We start from the raw sequence: 20,968 nt of genomic DNA, 5'->3' as shown, positions 1-20,968 counted from the left end.
TCGCCCCTAGAAACATAATCATGGAAATAAATTAAATTAATGAATATAACGTATACAAAAAGCATCATAGGAATGAAATTATAATCCTGTAAATAACTTAATTAAAAATATTCCCATGGTAATTAAACATAATTAACAGAAATTATTATAAAAATAATCAAGCGAAAAAAAACATAATAATGTAAATACAAAATATATAATAAAATCATGGAAAACAAATCATTATAATCTAAGTAACAAATAAAATAATCATGGGAAATAAATGTAAATAAAATATATAAAATAATCAATCAAAGCAAATACAATTGAAGAACCACCTACCGGAAATAAATAAAAAGTAAATGATATTTTCGATACCATTATTTTCTGTGGTATCGCGCCTAGAAACATGTTCGTGGAAATAAATTCAATTAATGTATATATAACGTATACAAAAGGCATCATGGGAATGAAATTATAATCCTGTAAATAACTAAACTAGAAATATTCCCATGGTAATTAAACTGAGCAAACCAAAATTATTATAAAAAAAATCAAGGAAAAAAATAATAATAAAAATGTAAATAACTTATATTTAATAAAATCATGGAAAACAAATCATTCTAATCTAAGTAACAAATAAAATAATCATGGGATATAAATGTAGATACATTTATATAAAATAATCAATCGAAGCAAATACAACTGGTGAACCATCTACAGGAAATAAATAATCAGTAAATTATATTTTCTATACCATTATTTTATGTGGTATCGCCCCTAGAAACATAATCATGGAAATTAAATTACATTAATGTATATAACATACAAAAAGCATCATGGGAATGAAATTATATCACTGTAAATAACTAAATTAGAAATATTCCCATGGTAATTAAACTAAACAAACCAAAATTATTATAAAAATAATCAAGGGAAAAAAAAACATAATAATGTAAATAACTAATATTTAATAAAATCATGGAAAACAAATCATTCTAATCTAAGTAACAAATAAAATAATCATGGAATATAAATGTAAATAAAATATATAAAATAATCAATCGAAGCAAATACAATTGAAGAACCACCTACCGGAAATAAATAAAAAGTATCTGATATTTTCCATACCATTATTTTCTATGGTATCGCCCCTAGAACATAATCGTGGAAATAAATTAAATTAATGTATATAACGTATACAAAAGGCATCATGGGAATGAAATTATAATCCTGTAAATAACTAAATTAGAAATATTCACATGGTAATTAAACTGAACAAACCAAAAATATTATAAAAATAATCAAGGGGAAAAAAAATAATAATGTAAATAACTAATATTTAATAAATGAATAATCGGTAAATTATATTTTCCATACCATTATTTTCAGTGGTATTGCCCCTAGAAACATAATCATGGAAATAAATTAAATTAATGTATATAACGTATATAATGAATTAAATTCATGTATAAAACATATACAAAAAGCATCATGGTAATGAAATTATAATCCTGTAAATAACTAAATAAAAAATATACTTATGGTAATTAAAGTTAACTAACCTGAAATTATGATATAAATAATCAAGGGAAAAAAACATAATAATGTAAATAACTAATATATTATAAAATCATGTAAAACAAATCATTATAATCTAAGTAACAAATAAATTAATCATGGGAAATAAATGTAAATAAAATAAATAAACTAATCAATCAAAGCAAATACAATTGGAGTACCACCTACCGGAAATAAATAAAAAGTAAATTATAGTTTCCATACCATTATTTTCGGTGGTATCTCCACAAGAAACATAATCATGGAAATAAATTAAATTAATGTATATAACATATACAAAAAGTATCATGGGAATGAAATTATAATACTGTAAATAACTAAATTAGAAATATTCCCATGGTAATTAAACTAAACAAACCAAAATTATTATAAAAATAATCAAGGGAAAAAAAACACAATAATGTAAAGAACTAATATTTAACCCCTTAAGGACAGAGCTTCAGAAGCTTGTCTTTCACTTAATGACAACGGCATTTTTTGCATTTTTTGCTATTTGCGTTCAACTGCAATTTGCTTTTTACTTATTCATTGCACCGACACATATTATATACCGTTTTTTAAAGGACAGAAAGGGCTTTAATTTGATGTAACACATATATATATAAATGCTTATTTATTATTAAAAAAATACAGAAATATGAAAAAAAATGAATTTTTGCTTTTTTTTTTTACAGTTTTTGCAATAATAATGTGTACATAATTAGTGCAGGTTAAGGAAAGTAATTAAAAATAAATTAATTTAGTTGTTCTGAATTACAGAATATATAATGTGTCTGGGATTTTAAGTTTTTTTTGGTAGTTACAGGTCACAAAGCACAAGGAGTAAAATACACTTTTTATGTGGAGCGATTTTAGAATTTGGTATGTTTGTCTTGTAAGCCTAATAGCCATAAAAGAAAACAAAATTGCCACACAAAAGTATATATTTATATAAAGTAGACACCACAGGCTATTTACCTAAGGTTGTTTTGACACTTTCTACGTAGCCATTTTACCGCCAACCTCTGCTAAATATTGGAGTAAAATTGTGTTTTTTGGGGGTTTTCGCACACAAACTTATAACAAAGAACTTCTCATGTGTATTTTGTAAAGTTGGTGTGTGCTATTCCTGTACAAAGTTTTATTATGTGTTCAGTTACTTCTGCTGAGTACAACGGTACCCCCATTGTATGTCTTTGGAACTATTTCGTGAAGCTACAGTGCCATATAGGAGACCTGTCCTTTTCAGTATTCACAGTAGAATTTTGAGAGACGGATTTAATGAGCCTATGCTTCCATTTGGGGTATTATAACAGTTTGACTGTTCAAAAAAAACCCCACAAAGGCCTACCATTTGTAAAAGTAGACACCCCAGGGTATGTCATAAGGTGCATATTGTGCCTTAACATGCCCCCATTTTTTTACCATTACATGCCAAAGTATGTGGTAAAAAATAATTTTGTGCATTTTTTACATACGGATTGCATTTTTGCTGGGCATTTTGTATATTTCATATGTGCCACTAAGTTCAAACCCCCCAAATTATGCTCAGCTAAGTCTTCTGAGTAAAAGGACACCCCCATTGTATGTCTATGGCACTATTTCGTGAAGCTACAGTGCCATATAGGAGACCTGTCCTTTTCAGTATTCACAGTAGAATTTTGAGAGACGGATTTAATGAGCCTATGCTTCCATTTGGGGTATTATAACAGTTTGACTGTTCAAAAAAACCCCACAAAGGCCTACCATTTATAAAAGTAGACACCCCAGGGTATGTCATAAGGTGCATATTGTGCCTTAACATGCCCCCATTTTTTTACCATTACATGCCAAAGTATGTGGTAAAAAATAATTTTGTGCATTTTTTACATACGGATTGCATTTTTGCTGGGCATTTTGTATATTTCATATGTGCCACTAAGTTCAAACCCCCCAAATTATGCTCAGCTAAGTCTTCTGAGTAAAAGGACACCCCCATTGTATGTCTATGGCACTATTTCGTGAAGCTACAGTGCCATATAGGAGACCAAGCCATATCAGTTTTTACCGAACTTTGAATTTTGACGCCGGGCCTAAGTGCAATTTCCAAGCATCTTCGCAGGTTTTAAATTCAAACTACCCCACAAAGGCCTACCATTTCTTAAAGTAGACACCCCAGGGTATTTCAAAAGGCATATTTTGAACCTTAGCGTGGGATCATCTTTCCGCTAGCGTGTACCAGGTGTAGTGGTAATAAGCGTTTTTTTCTGCCTTTTTGACACACAAAGTGAGTTTGCACAGTATATTTTGCAAACCATATGTGTACTACCACTGTATAATACTTCATATGTTGCTCAGCTATGTCTGCTGAGTACAAAAACACCCCCGTATGTACCTTTGCCAGGTATATGTGGACATCGGAGGGGCACATTTGGGACACAGCCATTCCATTTTTTTTTTCAACTTTCAATTTTTACGCTGTGCCCATGTCCCATTTTAGAGTATTTTACCAGGCTATATAATCCAAATACCCCATAAAGCCATACCATTTCTTAAAGAAGACATCCCAGGGTATTTCAAAAGGCATATTTTGAACCTTAGCGTGGGATCATTTTTCCGCTAGCTTGTACCAGGTGTAGTGGTAATAAGCGTTTTTTCTGCCTTTTTGACACACAAAGTGAGTTTGCACAGTATATTTTGCAAACCTTATGTGTACTACCACTGTATAATACTTCATATGTTGCTCAGCTATGTCTGCTGAGTACAAAAATACCCCCATATGTACCTTTGCCAGGTATATGTGGACATCGGAGGGGCACATTTGGGACACAGCCATTCCATTTTTTTTTTCAAACTTTACATTTTTACGCTGTGCCCATGTCCCATTTTAGAGTATTTTACCAGGCTATATAAACCAAATACCCCATAAAGCCATACCATTTCTTAAAGAAGACATCCCAGGGTATTTTAAAAGGCATATTTTGAACCTTAGCGTGGGATCATTTTTCCGCTAGCTTGTACCAGGTGTAGTGGTAATGAGCGTTATTAAATGTATTTTTTTACTTTTTAAAACTTTTTTTACTTTTTAAAACTATTTTTTAAACTTTTGTTTTGCTTATTAATTTTTTTAAAGTTTCCTAAACTTTTGTAAAACTTTTTTTTACAGATTTAACATTTTTCTAAGCTTTTTTTTTACGTTAACCCCTAACTAGCAGTAAGAAGCACTAACAGTAAATTCCCCATTTTCCCATAACTCCCACCCACCCCAGCTAGCAAAATATTTAATTATACAATATTTAAATTAGTTAATTAAATAAATTTAACCCCTGAGGGTTAAAAAATAAATAAAAGTTAATCGTCAGGAGTTAAAAAAAATTAGATCACAGTATAATACTGTGATCTGTATTTTGATCACTGTAGGCAGTGATCGACTGGCAGGGAAGGGGTTAATTTTTATTTGGACTGGGTAAAGGGTTTATTTTTTTAAATTTTTTACTTAAACGTTATTAAAACTTTTTTTTAAACTTAATTTTTTAACTTTTTAAAGCTTATTTTTAAACTTTTTTTAACGTTAACCCCTAGTTAGCCTAATACTAAATCCCCCAATTCCCCACTAACTTCCACCCTCCCCAGCTAGCTAAAGTTATAACTTTAAAATTTTTTAATTAATTAATAAAATAAATTTAACCCCTGAGGGTTAAAAAAAATAATAATTAACCCTCAGGGGTTAAAAAAAAAATCAGATCATAGTAAAATGTAATCCCTACCAATTGATCACTGAAGTCAGTGATCAATTGGCAGGGAAGGGGTTAATTTTATATTAAAATGGGTAAAGGGGGGGTAAAGGGGGGTGGGATTTTAATTTAACTTTATTGTTTTGTCACCAGGGGGCAGGATCACTGAAGATCCGGCTCCCTGCACTTCACACAGAACCAGGAAGTGCAGGGAGGCGGAGGTGAGTATAGAGAGCACATGTGCCCGCTCTGGCATGCTGTCAGAGCGGGCACATGTACTCTGACAGCCCGATCCGGTGCTCCCGGTCTGCCTCTAATGCAGAGGCAGACCGGAGCACCATTAACCCCACGATCGCCGCGATTGCGGCGATCTGGGGTTAATTTTAACGGGTGACGGACGAGGTCCGTCACTCGTCGTTAAGGCAATCCCCAGAGTGACGGACCTTGTCCGTCACTCGTCGTTAAGGGGATAATAAGATCATGAAAAACAAATTATTCTAATCTAAGTAACAAATAAAATAATCATGGATAATAAATGTAAATAAACTTATATAAAATAATCAATCGAAGATAACACAAATTGTGAACCATCTACTGGAAAAAAAATTATCAGTAAATTATATTTTCTATACCATTATTTTTTTTTATTATTTAAAGCGTTTTTATTGATGCAATTGTACAGTTGGACATAGTTTAAAAATTCACTATCAGAGCCACTTGAGTGTTATACAACTTGGTAAATCACAATCCTTGTCTGCATATCGGCTAGTTCCTATCTAAACTCCTGCCACGTCGCGCATTACTCTAGCTTACTATTGTGTCTACCTCCGCTATAGCATAGGAAAAGATAAGAATACATAGAATCGTGGCTTAATCTTATGAACCATAACCTTACTTAACTATTTTCATTTGTCTTTTAACTAGACTCTCCGCTTCACAAGTTGTCCCTGTGTGTGTACCTGTTCGACTTCCTCCTTCCCTCTTATCAGATTAAGTCCCCCCTGGTTTCCCCCCAGGTTCTCCCTCCAGTGCTCGTGTATTTGTGGATAATACAGCTTGGTTACTCCCTTCTCTGTAGTGGGTATTAATTGAGAGTAGTGTAGGTTTGAACTCATGACCCTCCATTGTTCATGCTTTCCCATTTCTCCCTGGTTAGGGTGAAACCGAGGTCACCCCTCCGCTCCCCTGACCGCTCTCCTCCCCCCCACCCCCCGACCTCCCTCTGGCTTCTGTGTTGGGGTGAGATGTCGCAGCCGCCTCCCCCTCCCTTCCTCCCCCCATTGCCCCCTCCCCCCGTAGTGATTGGGGCATTGGGAGATCTGTTTACATGGCTTGTGCGTTTGTCTCCCTGAAGTGTCTAGTTTTATCCCCCCCTTCCTCAAATGCCCCTGTTAGAGCAGGAATCGGGGCTATTGGACTCCAAGGCTTGGGAGGGGATATGGGTTTATATAGAGATGTGTAGCCTAGAGAAGGTAAAGTGGACGAAGGGTCAGTACAAGACCACCTTTTTTCAGATGGTATTCTCAGGCCTCTCCCCCCCTCCGGGGCCTCCTCCTGGACAGGCCTGAGAATACCATCTGAAAAAGGTGGTCTTGTACTGAGGGGCTGTCCGCCCCCGCCCCCGCGCCCCCTGTCCGCTTGCTGGGTCATCTGAGAGCCATTTTGTCCAGTGGTACCAGGTCTGAAAATATCGCTGGGTCCGCCACGTTGATGTCAAAATGAGTTCCTCAATTTCTCTGATTTCTTCCACTCTATTTACCCAGTCTCTAGTAGTGGGTACAGTTTTTCGTCTCCAGTGGCTAGGTACCAGGCTACGTGCCGCATTGAGTAAGTGCGGTATCACCGTTTTTTTGTATTTCGTTGGTGGCATAGAGGTGACATGTAACAGACAGGCTTCGGGGAAGAGCTCTACACTGGCGTCTGTTATTTCGGTAATGATCTTGTGTACCCCCTCCCAGAAGGGTTTGATGTCGTGGCAGTTCCACCAAATGTGGAATTGCGTGCCCAGTTCCTTTTTGCAGCGCCAGTACTCCGGGTTGCCGCTCAGGCCCGCTGCGGAAAGTCTTGCAGGGGTCTTATACCAGTGGGTAACTAACTTGTATCCCGATTCCTGGTACTTTGTGCTAATTGAGGATTTGTGTATGTTCACAAATACATCTAGCCATTGGTCATCCGTGAGCGTGTGTCCCAATGGGGGTCGATTTCCTCTGTGGGTAGGTAGTATCATTTGGTATAGTACCGATATGCCGTGTGCTAGGGGGGTGTCTTGATCACACAGTGCTTCGTATGCGGTAGGCTGTCTGTGTGCCGATTCCAGGTGTGGGATATTCCGTGCGTGCCCTGTCAACTGGTGGTATTGGAACTGCGTCAGGAAGCTCGAGGGGTTGGGTGCCGGTAGGTCCCTGAGAGGCACTATACCCCCTCCTGTGGTTATGTCTTTGAGTCTTCAGTTCCTGGGTAATCCCAAAGACCTCAGAAATTGCAGGGAGGATGCCGGCTGAAAGCGCGGGTTTCCGGCTATGGGGTATATTGGTGACACTGCCGATGCCATGTGTTCCCGTGGTGCCAGCCTCTGCCACATTGTCATCGTGGCGGTAACGGTTGGGTGATCCCCCCTGCAGCCCTTCCGTTCCCCCTGCAGCCACGGTAGCGCTGTCAGTGAGATCCCCGCGAGGCTGTTCTCTAATTTAATCCAGAGTTTCTCTGGGGGCGCCTGACTCCACTCCACGATCCTCTGCAGATGCACAGTTTGACAGTATTTTAGTAGGTCCGGTAGTCCCAATCCCCCTCGCTGTTTACACTGCGTGAGTATAAAAAATTAGCAGGTGTAAAAGGCTTTGTCTATGACATCACTTGCTGCTGCAGCCTTGCACAGGTCAGAGTATTTTGGCGGTTGCCATCTTCAAACGGTCGTATTTTAAAAACTATGAATCCTACAGTGAAGAGCTTTATATTGTGAGAATCACAAGACCCAGACCTACATTTTGTATAGTATGTCTCTGAGATATTAACAATGAAGGCACAGTCGCAGTTTAGAAATTGCCCTTCAAATGTGAGCTTTGCAGACTGGAGTTTCAATGAATGTCAATGGACGGCGTGAGTTGCAAACAAATGGTCATATTGTGAAAATTATAAGGACTATGGCTTAGCCGTGGACATTTTTAGTGGCAGTAGGGATAGCTGAACATTTTGATATAAGATTTGTGTACGTGGGCTTGAAAATGAGGGAGTGGTGGCAGTTTAGAAATCACGTCCTGACTTTTTACCTCCCACTCTAGTTTTGAACATTTTGCCATTCATTCCTATGGGACCAATTTCCCCACAAAAACCATGATATTTTGTAAACCATTCCTCAAAACGTTCCTCAAAGTAGTAGCACACCAATCGGGAACAATCCGCACTTTTCGGTATATTACTGTCTATGTAGTGTAAAAACTGTGGGAAGAGTTAGGGTGGTGAATTTGGCTATAATAAGAATAATGATATATATCTGAGATAACATTAAGTGGTCTTGCTATGCAAGAACACTTAATCATGGAAAACAAATCATTATAATCTAAGTACTATTATAATCTGTGGTACAAAAAGCATCATGGTAATGAAATTATAATCCTGTAAATAACTAAATTAAAAATATAATCATGGTAATTAAAGTTAACTAGCCAAACTTATTATAAAAATATTCAAGGAAAAAAAAAGTCATAATACTGTAAATAACTAATATATAATAAAATTATGGAAAACAAATCATTATAATTTAAGTAACAAATAAAATAATCATGGGAAATAAATGTAAATAAAATAAATAAAATAATCCATCGAAGCAAATACAATTGGTGAACCACCTGCCGGATATAAATAAAAAGTAAATTATATTTTCTTTATATTCATTATTTTCTGTGGTATCGCCCCATGAAACATAATCGTGGAAATAAATCAAATCAATGTATATAACGTATACAGAAAAAATCATGGGAATGAAATTATAATCCTGTAAATAACTAAATTAAAAATATCCACATGGTAATTAAACATAATTAACTGAAATTATTATAAAAATAATCAAGGGAAAAAAAATAATGTAAATAACTTATATTTAATAAAATCAAGGAAAACAAATCATTCTAATCTAAGTAACAAATAAAATAATCATGGGATATAAATGTAGATACATTTATATAAAATAATCAATCGAAGCAAATACAATTAGTGAACCATCTACAGGAAATAAATAATCAGTAAATTATATTTTCTATACCATTATTTATGTGGTATCGCCCCTAGAAACATAATCATGGTAATAAATTAAATTAATGAATATAACGTTTACAAAAAGCATCAGGGGAATGAAATGATAATCCTGTAAATAACTAAATTAAAAATATTCCTATGGTAATTAAACATAATTAACCGAAATTCTTATAAAAATAATCAAGGGAAAAAAAACATAATAATGCAAATACAAAATATATAATAAAATCATGGAAAACAAATCATTATAATCTAAGTAACAAATAAAATAATCATGGGAAATAAATGTAAATAAAATATATAAAACTAGAAAAGCTACAATTCCTGGGGAAATTGTGTGAAGTGTTCTTGCCTCCACCAGTAATCTACAACTGGAGTGGGCGGAGTAACTGTTATTATTTATTTATATAGCACATTTAATTGCAACGTTGTTGCCCAAAGTGCTTCACAGTTACATTAAAACATACAGTTATACAAACCATTAGCAGGTGCAAAAGGCACTGTCTATGACATCACTTGCTGCTGCAGCCTTGCACAGGTCAAAGAATTTTTGCGGTTGCCATCTTCAAACGGTCGTATTTTAAAAACTATAAATCCTACAGTGAAGAGCGTTATATTGTGAGAATCACAAGACCCAGACCTACATTTTGATGTATAGTATGTCTCTGATATATTAACAATAAAGGCACAGTCGCAGTTTAGAAATTGCCCTTCAAATGTGAGCTCTGCAGAGTGGAGTTTCAATGAATGTCAATGGACTGCGTGAGTTGCAAACAAATGGTCATATTGTGAAAACTATAAGGACTATGGCTTAGCTGTGGACATTTTTAGTGGCAGCAGGGATAGCTGAACGTTTTGATATAAGATTTGTGTAGGTGGGCCTGAAAATGAGGGAGTGGTGGCAGTTTAGAAATCATGTCCTGATTTTTCAGCTTTTGCCAGCTCCCACTCTAGCTTTGCCATTCATTCCTATGGGACAAATTTCACCGCAAGAACGACGATATTCCGAGAACCATTCAGCGAAACGTTCCACAAAGTAATAGCAATCCGATCGGGAACAATCTGCACGTTTTGGTATATTTTTGTCTATGTAGTGTAAAAACTGTGGGAGAAGTTAGGGTGGCAAATTTGGCTATAATAAGAATAACTAGAAAAGCTACAATTTCTTGGGAAATTGTGTGAAGTGTTCTTGCCTCCACCAGTAGTCTACAACTGGAGTGGGCGGAGTAACTGTTATTATTTATTTATATAGCACATTTAATTGCAATGTTGTTGCCCAAAGTGCTTCACAGTTACATTAAAACATACAGTTATAAAAACATTAGCAGGTGTAAAAGGCTTTGTCTATGACATCACTTGCTGCTGCAGCTTGGCACAGGTCAGAGTATTTTTGCGGTTGCCATCTTCAAACGGTCGTATTTTAAAAACTATAAATCCTACAGCAAAGAGCTTTATATTGTGAGAATCACAAGACCCAGACCTACATTTTGATGTATAGTATGTCTCTGAGATATTAACAATGAAGGCACAGTCGCAGTTTAGAAATTGCCCTTCAAATGTGAGCTTTGCAGACTGGAGTTTCAATGAATGTCAATGGACGGCGTGAGTTGCAAACAAATGGTCATATTGTGAAAACTATAAGGACTATGGCTTAGCCGTGGACATTTTTAGTGGCAGTAGGGATAGCTGAACATTTTGATATACGATTTGTGTACGTGGGCCTGAAAATGAGGGAGTGGTGGCAGTTTAGAAATCATGTCCTGATTTTTCAGCTTTTGCCAGCTCCCACTCTAGATTTGCCATTCATTCCTATGGGACAAATTTTGCCACAAGAACGACGATATTCCGTCAACCATTCGGCGAAACGTTCCACAAAGTAATAGCAATCCGATCGGGAACAATCTGCACGTTTTGGTAAATTTTTGTCTATGTAGTGTAAAAACTGTGGGAGGAGTTAGGGTGGCAAATTTGGCTATAATAATAATAATAACTAGAAAAGCTACAATTTCTGGGGAAATTGTGTGAAGTGTTCTTGCCTCCACCAGTAGTCTACAACTGGAGTGGGCGGAGTAACTGTTATTTATTTATATAGCACATTTAATTGCAACGTTGTTGCCCAAAGTGCTTCACAGTTACATTAAAACATACAGTTATAAATACATTAGCAGGTGCAAAAGGCCCTGTCTATGACATCACTTGCTGCTGCAGCCTGGCACAGGTTAGAGTATTTTTGCGGTTGCCATCTTCAAACGGTCGTATTTTAAAAATAATATAATAATATAATAATAATAATAATAATATATATGTGAGATAACAGTAAGTGGTCTTGCTATGCAAGAACACTTAATAATAATATATATGTGAGATAACAGTAAGTGGTCTTGCTATGCAAGAACACTTAATAATAATATATATGTGAGATAACATTAAGTGGTCTTGCTATGCAAGAACACTTAATAATCAATCAAAGCAAATACAATTGAAGAACCACCTACCGGAAATAAATAAAAAGTAAATGATATTTTCCATACCATTATTTTCTGTGGTATTCCCCCTAGAAACATAATCGTGGAAATAAATTAAATCAATGTATATAACGTATACAAAAAACATCATGGGAATGAAATTATAATCCTGTAAATAACTAAATTAAAAATATCCCCATGGTAATTGAATTTAACTAGCCAAAATTATTATAAAAATAATCAAGGGAAAAAAAGTCATATCAATGTAAATAACTAATATATAATAAAATCATGGAAAACAAATCATTATAATCTAACTAACAAATAAAATAATCATAGATAATAAATGTAAATAAACTAATATAAAATAATTAAAGGAATCAAATACAATTGGCGTACCACCTACCGAAAAGACATAATCAGTAATTATATTTTCTTTACCAATATTTTCTGTGTTATCACCCCTAGAAACATAATCATGGAAATTAAATTAATGTATATATTAGGTATACAAAAAGCATCATGGGAATGAATTTATAATCCTGTAAGTAACTAAATTTAAAAATATACTCATGGTAATTAAAGTTAACTAACGAAAATTATTATAAAAATATTCAAGGAAAAAAGTGATAATAACGTAAATAACTAATATATAATAAAATCATGGAAAACAAATCATTATAATCTAACTAACAAATAAAATAATCATAGATAATACATGTAAATAAACTAATATAAAATAATTAATGGAATCAAATCCAATTGGCGTACCACCTACCGAAAAGAAATAATCAATAAATTATATATTTTTTATCAATATTTTCTGTGGTATTGCCCCTAGAAACATAATCATGGAAATTAAATTAAATTAATGTATATAATGTATACAATTTATACAAAAAGCATCATATGAATGAAATTATAAGCCTGTAAATAACTAAATTAAAAATATAGTCATTGTAATTAATGTTAACTAACCAAAACTAACTAATACGAAAAGCATCATGGGAATGAAATTATAATCCTGTTTATGACTAAATTGAAATTATAATCATGGTGCATAAATTTAACTAAACTAAAATATTATAAAAATAATCATGGAAAAAATAATCATAATAATCTAAATAACCAATATGTCATAAAATCATGGAAAATAAATCAGAAGAATCTCAGTAACAAATAAATAAAATAATTGTGGAAATTCCATCAAAATAAGCTATGCAAGTAATAAAGAAATCACTAACACTAAATCAAAATAGTCTAAAATAACTAACATAAAAAATATAATCATAGAAATTAAAAAATGATATGCCACGTAACTAACAAAAACTAACACAACTAACAAAAACATAGCAGAAAAGAAATCAAAGTAAACTATATAGCCTAGTGCATTATAATTAACTATAGACTATATTAGTGCAGTAATCACTTTCAGTTACATTGAGTGCATCAAATACCTGTTAACTAATGAATGAACAATTTGAGTCAGAGAATGCCTAATAATTTGATTGATTTGTCCATCTATTAACAGTCATTTGATTCATTTAATGCAGCTGAAAGGGATTTGTACAGTAATCTAATAACTATCATGAAAATAATCATGAAAATTATTATAAAAATAATCAAGGGAAAAAAGTCATAATAATGTAAATAACTAATATATACTAAAATCATGGAAAATGACCAACTTCAAAATAATATTGATGAAAATGAAATCAAAATAATATAATATTAAAATAATAATGAACATTACATACAAAGAAACAAAATAAGTTATATAAAAATAAATATCCATGAAAATGAAATCAAAAGAACAAGTATAAAAACCAACAACCTACAATCACAGAAATTAAAGGAATACTCCAGGACTATGTTAAACTGGGGTTAAACTTTTATTGAGCGGGATAGCCCCAAAATCTTCTGTGCGGTTGCTTCCAGCTCTACCTCCTCTACATCTCTATGAGTGTGAGGCTTGAAATAAGAAACCTTGGACTAGTTGCTGTAGATAGGCTGAAATAATTACTCCATTGTATGAATGGGGAGCTACTATGGTCCTAACAGTGGCATTAAGTCTGAGGCCTCCTGCTAAAAGCATCAGACTAAAACTGTTGTGGAAGTGGCAGAGCTTACCGGCACCAGACTTAACTAACATAAATATAGTCATGGGAAATAAATCAAAATAAATTAACTAATATAAAAATATAATAATGTGATAACATTTTGAAAAAAACAACAACTAAATAACAGAAACATCATGGAAACAAAATCAATATAAACTAAATAACATATAAAAATGACTATTTTTGAAAATTAAAAGATAAGGTAAATAACCAATATTCAAAACACTATAACAAATTAATATTTAGTATTTTATGTTTTTAATAGATATTCCCAGTCATTATTCTGACAAGCTATCATTGGTAACCATTGTTATACCCTTAAATCGAAAAATAGAAATAAAGGGGAGAAGAAATAGATATAAGAATGCTCAAAAATCACCAAGAGTGTCTCACTCCAATCCACACTATAAAATAGACAAAGTATATATAAACAAATTAGGTGAGAGCAAAATCAGTGGTACATACACCAGATATGTATAATAAAAACATGCGATATTACCATATATCTGGATGACCTAAAATGGTAAAATACATAGCCTGTATGTAAAGGTAAAAATAAGTGAAGAATAAAATATCCCACTCACGTGTTCCTGAGCCTTTATAAGTGGCTCAGACTAAAGGCGTATAAACAGGAGACCAAATCGCTGAAAAAGGTGATGGAAGATTCACTGCACACTTTCACTTTCCCCCTGGACGTATTATTCATGAAACACCAAGCAGGAATGTAGATGCAAGAATACAAACTTTAATTCACGTATAACAGCTTAAAATCTGGATCTCCAGCAGAAGGTATTGCACAACGCGTTTCGACCGAAGTCTATTTCAAAGTGCTGAATTCCATAACAATTTACATGGTTTAAATAACATAAAAAGGGCGCCTTTTCCGACTTGATTCCACTTCTTCCGGTTTCCGATCGCGCCATTTCACCTCCGAGAACTTCCGGGTCAGCGGTCATTTCTCTGTCTCTTTCGGATGACGGATTTCCGGTTGGCGGAATACTTTTTCTTACTTTAAAAAAGTTGATGTTAACAGTTTTATTGAATTGCATAGTTGTCATTTTAAACCCTGGCTCATAAATGTGCCTAAAGGACAATTTCTCAGATTAAGGAGAAATTGCACTAATCTAGAAGATTATCAGAGCCAATCAATAGAATTGTCACAACAGTTTATAGATAAAGGATATGACCCAATTTCAATTAAAAAGACTATAGAAGAAATAGGAAGGAAAGATAGAAATCAACTTTTGCAATATAAGAAAAAAAACCAAGAAGAGAAAAAGAATGAGCCAATTCCCCTTATTTTTAATTTTAGTACTAATAATAAGGCAGTCTGTAGGATTTTTAAAAAACATTGGCATGTTTTAAAAGAAGATTTAGAAATTTTACCTTTTATAAAAGAGCAGCCCAAATTTGTTTTTAGGGGAGCTAAGAATTTTAGACAAATATTAACTACAAGCTTTTTAGATAAAAATAAAAGTTCAACCAATTTTTTAGAGGATCAAAAAGGTTTTTATTATTGTAATGATTGCACAGGATGTAGGCTAAAAAAAGATTCAAAGAGAAGTATTAAAAAGTTTACGTCCAGAGAGAAGCTGGAGGAAGAACACAGAATCCAAACATTAATAACGTGCAATACTACTAATGTTATATACCTCTTAACCTGTCCATGTGGGTATCAATATGTGGGAAAAACCACTAGAAAACTAAAGATCAGAATAGGCGAACACATTAATAATATAAAGAAGAAGTTTTTAAACCACAGTGTTTCCAAACACTTTTTGGAACACCATGGGGGCAGTCCTGAAGGACTTTCATTTTTAGGTATTGAAAAGATTAAAGTACATTGGAGAGGAGGATGTAGGGATAATATTTTAAGTAGGGCAGAAATGAGGTGGATGTTTAACCTTAACACTGTAACTCCAGAAGGTCTAAACGTCGACTTTGAAATCACCTCTTTCCTATAATGCTCTACATCTCCCTTTAATATATTTAAAACAAATTGTTTATTATAATATATATATTTTTCTATTTTTATCAAGAAGATTTTTTAGGGGATTTTATTATTATTACATTTTTTAAGTCTATTTTTACATATATTTTTATGTCTTTTATAGTTCATGTGATAATACCTCCTTTCTTCCTTTTTTCCCCTTTTTCGCTATAATTGTATTGAGTTGTTCAATTAGAGTCTATGTGTGTATATAGAGTATATATTTTTAAATATTGTGTATTTAAATGATTGTTAAAATAGTTTGCCATTTGTTATTAGTTCTATGGACTATATTTTCGGTATTTCCGTCAGCGCACATGCGCACTTAGAACTTTTCAGCAAGTAAGAAAAAGTATTCCGCCAACCGGAAATCCGTCATCCGAAAGAGACAGAGAAATGACCGCTGACCCGGAAGTTCTCGGAGGTGAAATGGCGCGATCGGAAACCGGAAGAAGTGGAATCAAGTCAGAAAAGGCGCCCTTTTTATGTTATTTAAACCATGTAAATTGTTATGGAATTCAGCACTTTGAAAAAGACTTCGGTCGAAACGCGTTGTGCAATACCTTCTGCTGGAGATCCAGATTTTAAGCTGTTATACGAGAATTAAAGTTTGTATTCTTGCATCTACATTCCTGCTTGGTGTTTCATGAATAATACGTCCAGGGGGAAAGTGAAAGTGTGCAGTGAATCTTCCATCACCTTTTTCAGCGATTTGGTCTCCTGTTTATACGCCTTTAGTCTGAGCCACTTATAAAGGCTCAGGAACACGTGAGTGGGATATTTTATTCTTCACTTATTTTTACCTTTACCTTCAGGCTATACTATGTCTTGTATTGTTATACCCTTGTAATACAGAATTTAAACTTGTAGTTGATCAGATTCTTTTCAACCTGGATGGCAGTAAAATGCACAGAGCACTGGGTTAATCTGCTCTGTGGTAATGATGTCTACTCCTAAGAGTGACAGTTTCATTTATTATAATCAAATCATGTGATTGAACAGTGAATATAAAAACACATATGTGTCAGTGATACAGATATTCATTCAGTCCCTGAACCTCAAAACTTGATCCAAGGGGTCCACTACTCCCTCCAAACATTTTCTCAAAAAGCCTGCTTTGGTTCTTAAATAATAAAAAAAAGAAGCTACTAATAGTAATTTTATAGTAAAGACAAATAATTATAAATAAAATAAGTATACCAGGAACATATAGAAAACAAATAAAGTTATTGTATAGTGCAGGTGATACACACAGCAAGCATGAATTTGCTTACACTTAAAAGGCTTGATAGCATTCAAATTTAACTTGAAATACAGGGAACTAATTTTATAAGAAGGTAGTTGCTGAGAGTAATTTTGCTGTTTGGTTTGCTTCTAGTATATCATTCTTGCATGTAATAAGTTTAGATTATGCAACCCTGCACTCCTGATACAGTGAACCAATAAGAGTTCTAGACAGAAGGCAATGTACATGCTTCTCTTCTGGGGAATCCAACAACAGATGTGCCAGTAGAAAGTGAGTGGGTGACATCAGGAACCCCTTCTGGGAGCATATTAAGCTTATCTGTCTCTACTCAGAAGGGTTGTTTTCACAATCGTCCCGAAACCTTGATATGTCCAGTTGCTCTTAACAATATCTCCATACAGCCATCAACTAGTGGGACAGGAAGTTGCTGAACTGGTATAATTAAAAAGACAGTTTTTTTCAACCAAACATTGGTTTCTGAACTTAGGTTATATGTCGCATTACTACAAAGCTATTCTTAGTATGAGGGCAGTCACCACTTTACCCGGGGGGAAGAGAGATAGAATTAAAAAGGGTGGGGGGGGGAAGAGTTTCCACATTAGAACACACTTCTCTTACCTATCATACAGCACAGAGTCATGCACCCCACAACATAGATATGGCTTTTCTTCTATTTCTTATTTACATTTATATTTTGAAAAAAATCAAAGAATAAAAAAAAACTGTTATCACTGCCAATAGATATTAAAAAAAAAACAAAAAAAAAACCTCATGAGATAAATGAGTGAGTCGGCATTACACCCTTTACCTCCTGCTGGAAATCAGAAAACCCACTCCAGAAAAATCAGATGCAGAAGTCCATCCAAGACACAGTAACTGAAAGGTATGTAGACAGATATTATTATTATTATTATATTTTTTATGTAACAGAAGTTTTTAAAATCTCTTTTTTTTAACTTCTATTTTATTTCTGTCTTCACTTTATTTTGATGTCTTTATTTGGCTCAGCCATTTCTTTCATTTTATTAAAAATAACATGATAATTTAATGCAAACTGAATTAAATGAGGTTAAGTGGGCAGAGTATGAAACAACGCGATGTGGGGTTTCTTAGGAATGGAGTCAAAGTTTGTGGTTTTGTAGATATATATGTTATATGTACCGTATAAAATAATATATATATATATATATATATATATATATATATATATATATGTATGGATAAAATAGAGATAAAAGCTGCGCCTAACAAAAAAATATTAAAAAATAAAAAAATAAAAAAAAATAGTCTTATCTGAATGTACCTTCTTTAAAGTGGATTATTACAATGTGGTAGTCCTTGTAGTCCTTCCTCAGGCAATCCAATGATATGAAAAGATAAAAGCAAATATCCAAAATAGTGTAATAAGTTCTTAGAGGTATAATATATAAAAGAAAGGAGAAATATTGCACTCACATTTGGTAGAGCTATAACCAGCTCTAGCGTTGAAGGCGTACAGCGGTACAAATCCCCGCTTATGGGATACAATTCTAAGTGATATAAGTAACTACTTTTAATATATACGTTTTTAAAGTACATTGTAAAGTGTTTTAATTATATCGAATTTTCTGTTTTCTGATTGGTTAACCTCTGTTTTAGGCGCCATTTACAAACATCTGTACCCCTATTTAAAGTAACACTGCCAGGTTATATGTTTTATTCCATATTGATAAAGCCATTGTGGGCGAAACGCGTTTATGGACATTTAATTGTATATTTTATTCATTAAAGATTTCTTTGGTCACTATTTTACTTGTGCCAAGAATCTTTTTATTTATTTCTTCACCTGGCATTTTATTTTACTGGACTCCAAGAAATCCTTGGTGGGGATTATTCCACCTACGCTATCATCAAGGAGCAGTCAGCCTGCTCCATTTTTGTGAGTACCATTTCATTTATTATTTTATCTTTATACTGCTTTTATACAGAGAACACTATTGGTGTTTTTTATTTTCTTTGAGTGGCACTTACCCTAGAAGACAAAGAAGGAAAAAAAAGAAAAAAACGCATTGTATCCCATAAGCGGGGATTTGTACCGCTGTACGCCTTCAACGCTAGAGCTGGTTATAGCTCTACCAAATGTGAGTGCAATATTTCTCCTTTCTTTTATATATTATACCTCTAAGAACTTATTACACTATTTTGGATATTTGCTTTTATCTTTTCATATCATTGGATTGCCTGAGGAAGGACTACAAGGACTACCACATTGTAATAATCCACTTTAAAGAAGATACATTCAGATAAGACTATTTTTTTTTTTTATATTTTTTTGTTAGGCGCAGCTTTTATCTCTATTTTATCCATTTGTACTCCAAAGGTCTTGAGGGATTCCCTTTTTAAGTTGCTGCCTTGTTTTGTTCTGTTTTAAGCGCTTACCCACTTCCTTTTTATATATATATGTATGTATTATTTTATCTCTAAAATGTTTGATTTTCCTTTATCCTTACAGGGAGACAGTGGAGTATCTTTGAAATGTTAAAGAAAGAGAAGCTATTGTATTTCTCTGTTTAGCATAGCCGCTAGAGATCAGACTGTGCCAAGAAACAAAGCCATGAATTTACAGATCTACTAAATACGAAGTCAAATCTTAAATCCATTGTTTCCCTCATTAATCCGGCCATACTAATTCTACCATTTAGACAAATGTCACTGATAGGTTTGAATCAGTATTTGGACAAATGAAACAAATTGCAAACATTGTTTTTTTTAACCCGAAAAATATCCGTTAAATTGTTCCCATTATATTATTGTCATATTCTAAATCACTATTTAATTTAACTTTTCTGTTTTTTTTTGCCAAATCGTCACAACATTACATTCTATTGTTATACCTGATATCATCCTTTCTTCAATAAAGATATTCAAAAAATATAAACATGTCTGCAGTAAATATTTAAATGTATACTGAATGTATCCAGAACATTTAGCAATGATTACATAAAGTCACACTATTTAGATTTCCTTTTTGTTTAGATGCAAACTTGTTTATAGTTATGGAAATCTAACTTTTGTAAAGAAAGCACATATATTTCAGTCTTTAGACATTTTTTTCTAAGATAGTTTTATTAAAATATTTTAGAGATTAAACTTAAAAAAAGTGATAGCTAACTCTGACTGGTCATCCCCGGGACTGTGATATGCCAATTATGCTATGTTAGGAATTCAAATGAATTTAACAGGGTTATTCACTAATGCGCAAATTGCTGGAAATTTAAAGGAAATTCAAAGTGAATTTCAAATGTAAATGTTTTGAAATTCACTTTGAATTCCTGGCAATTTTCACTTTAGTGATTAACTCAGAAAGTCTGTTTCAAATTTAGGGCAAAAATAGTAAATTTGAAAACAGTTTATTTGCAGAATGTTGTTATTTTAGCTATTTTGGTTTAAAGTTTAAATACCCAACAATTCATACTTGAGTGAATAACCCCAGCAGTTTGACTCCAAAAACATTCACAATTATTGTTGTGTATGAGGGTGTGTACATAGTCATTTATACAAACTCACAAACTGTGTGCGTGCACCAAAAAAAGGCAAATAAGTTCTTGTGAATATCTATGCTTTATATTTACAACATGATTAGCCAAAGGGTGCCAAGCGTGGTT

This window comes from Pelobates fuscus, chromosome 6 (assembly GCF_036172605.1).
Source record: "Pelobates fuscus isolate aPelFus1 chromosome 6, aPelFus1.pri, whole genome shotgun sequence".
NCBI lineage: Eukaryota > Metazoa > Chordata > Amphibia > Anura > Pelobatidae > Pelobates > Pelobates fuscus.
Note: the sequence above shows the minus strand (reverse complement) of the source record.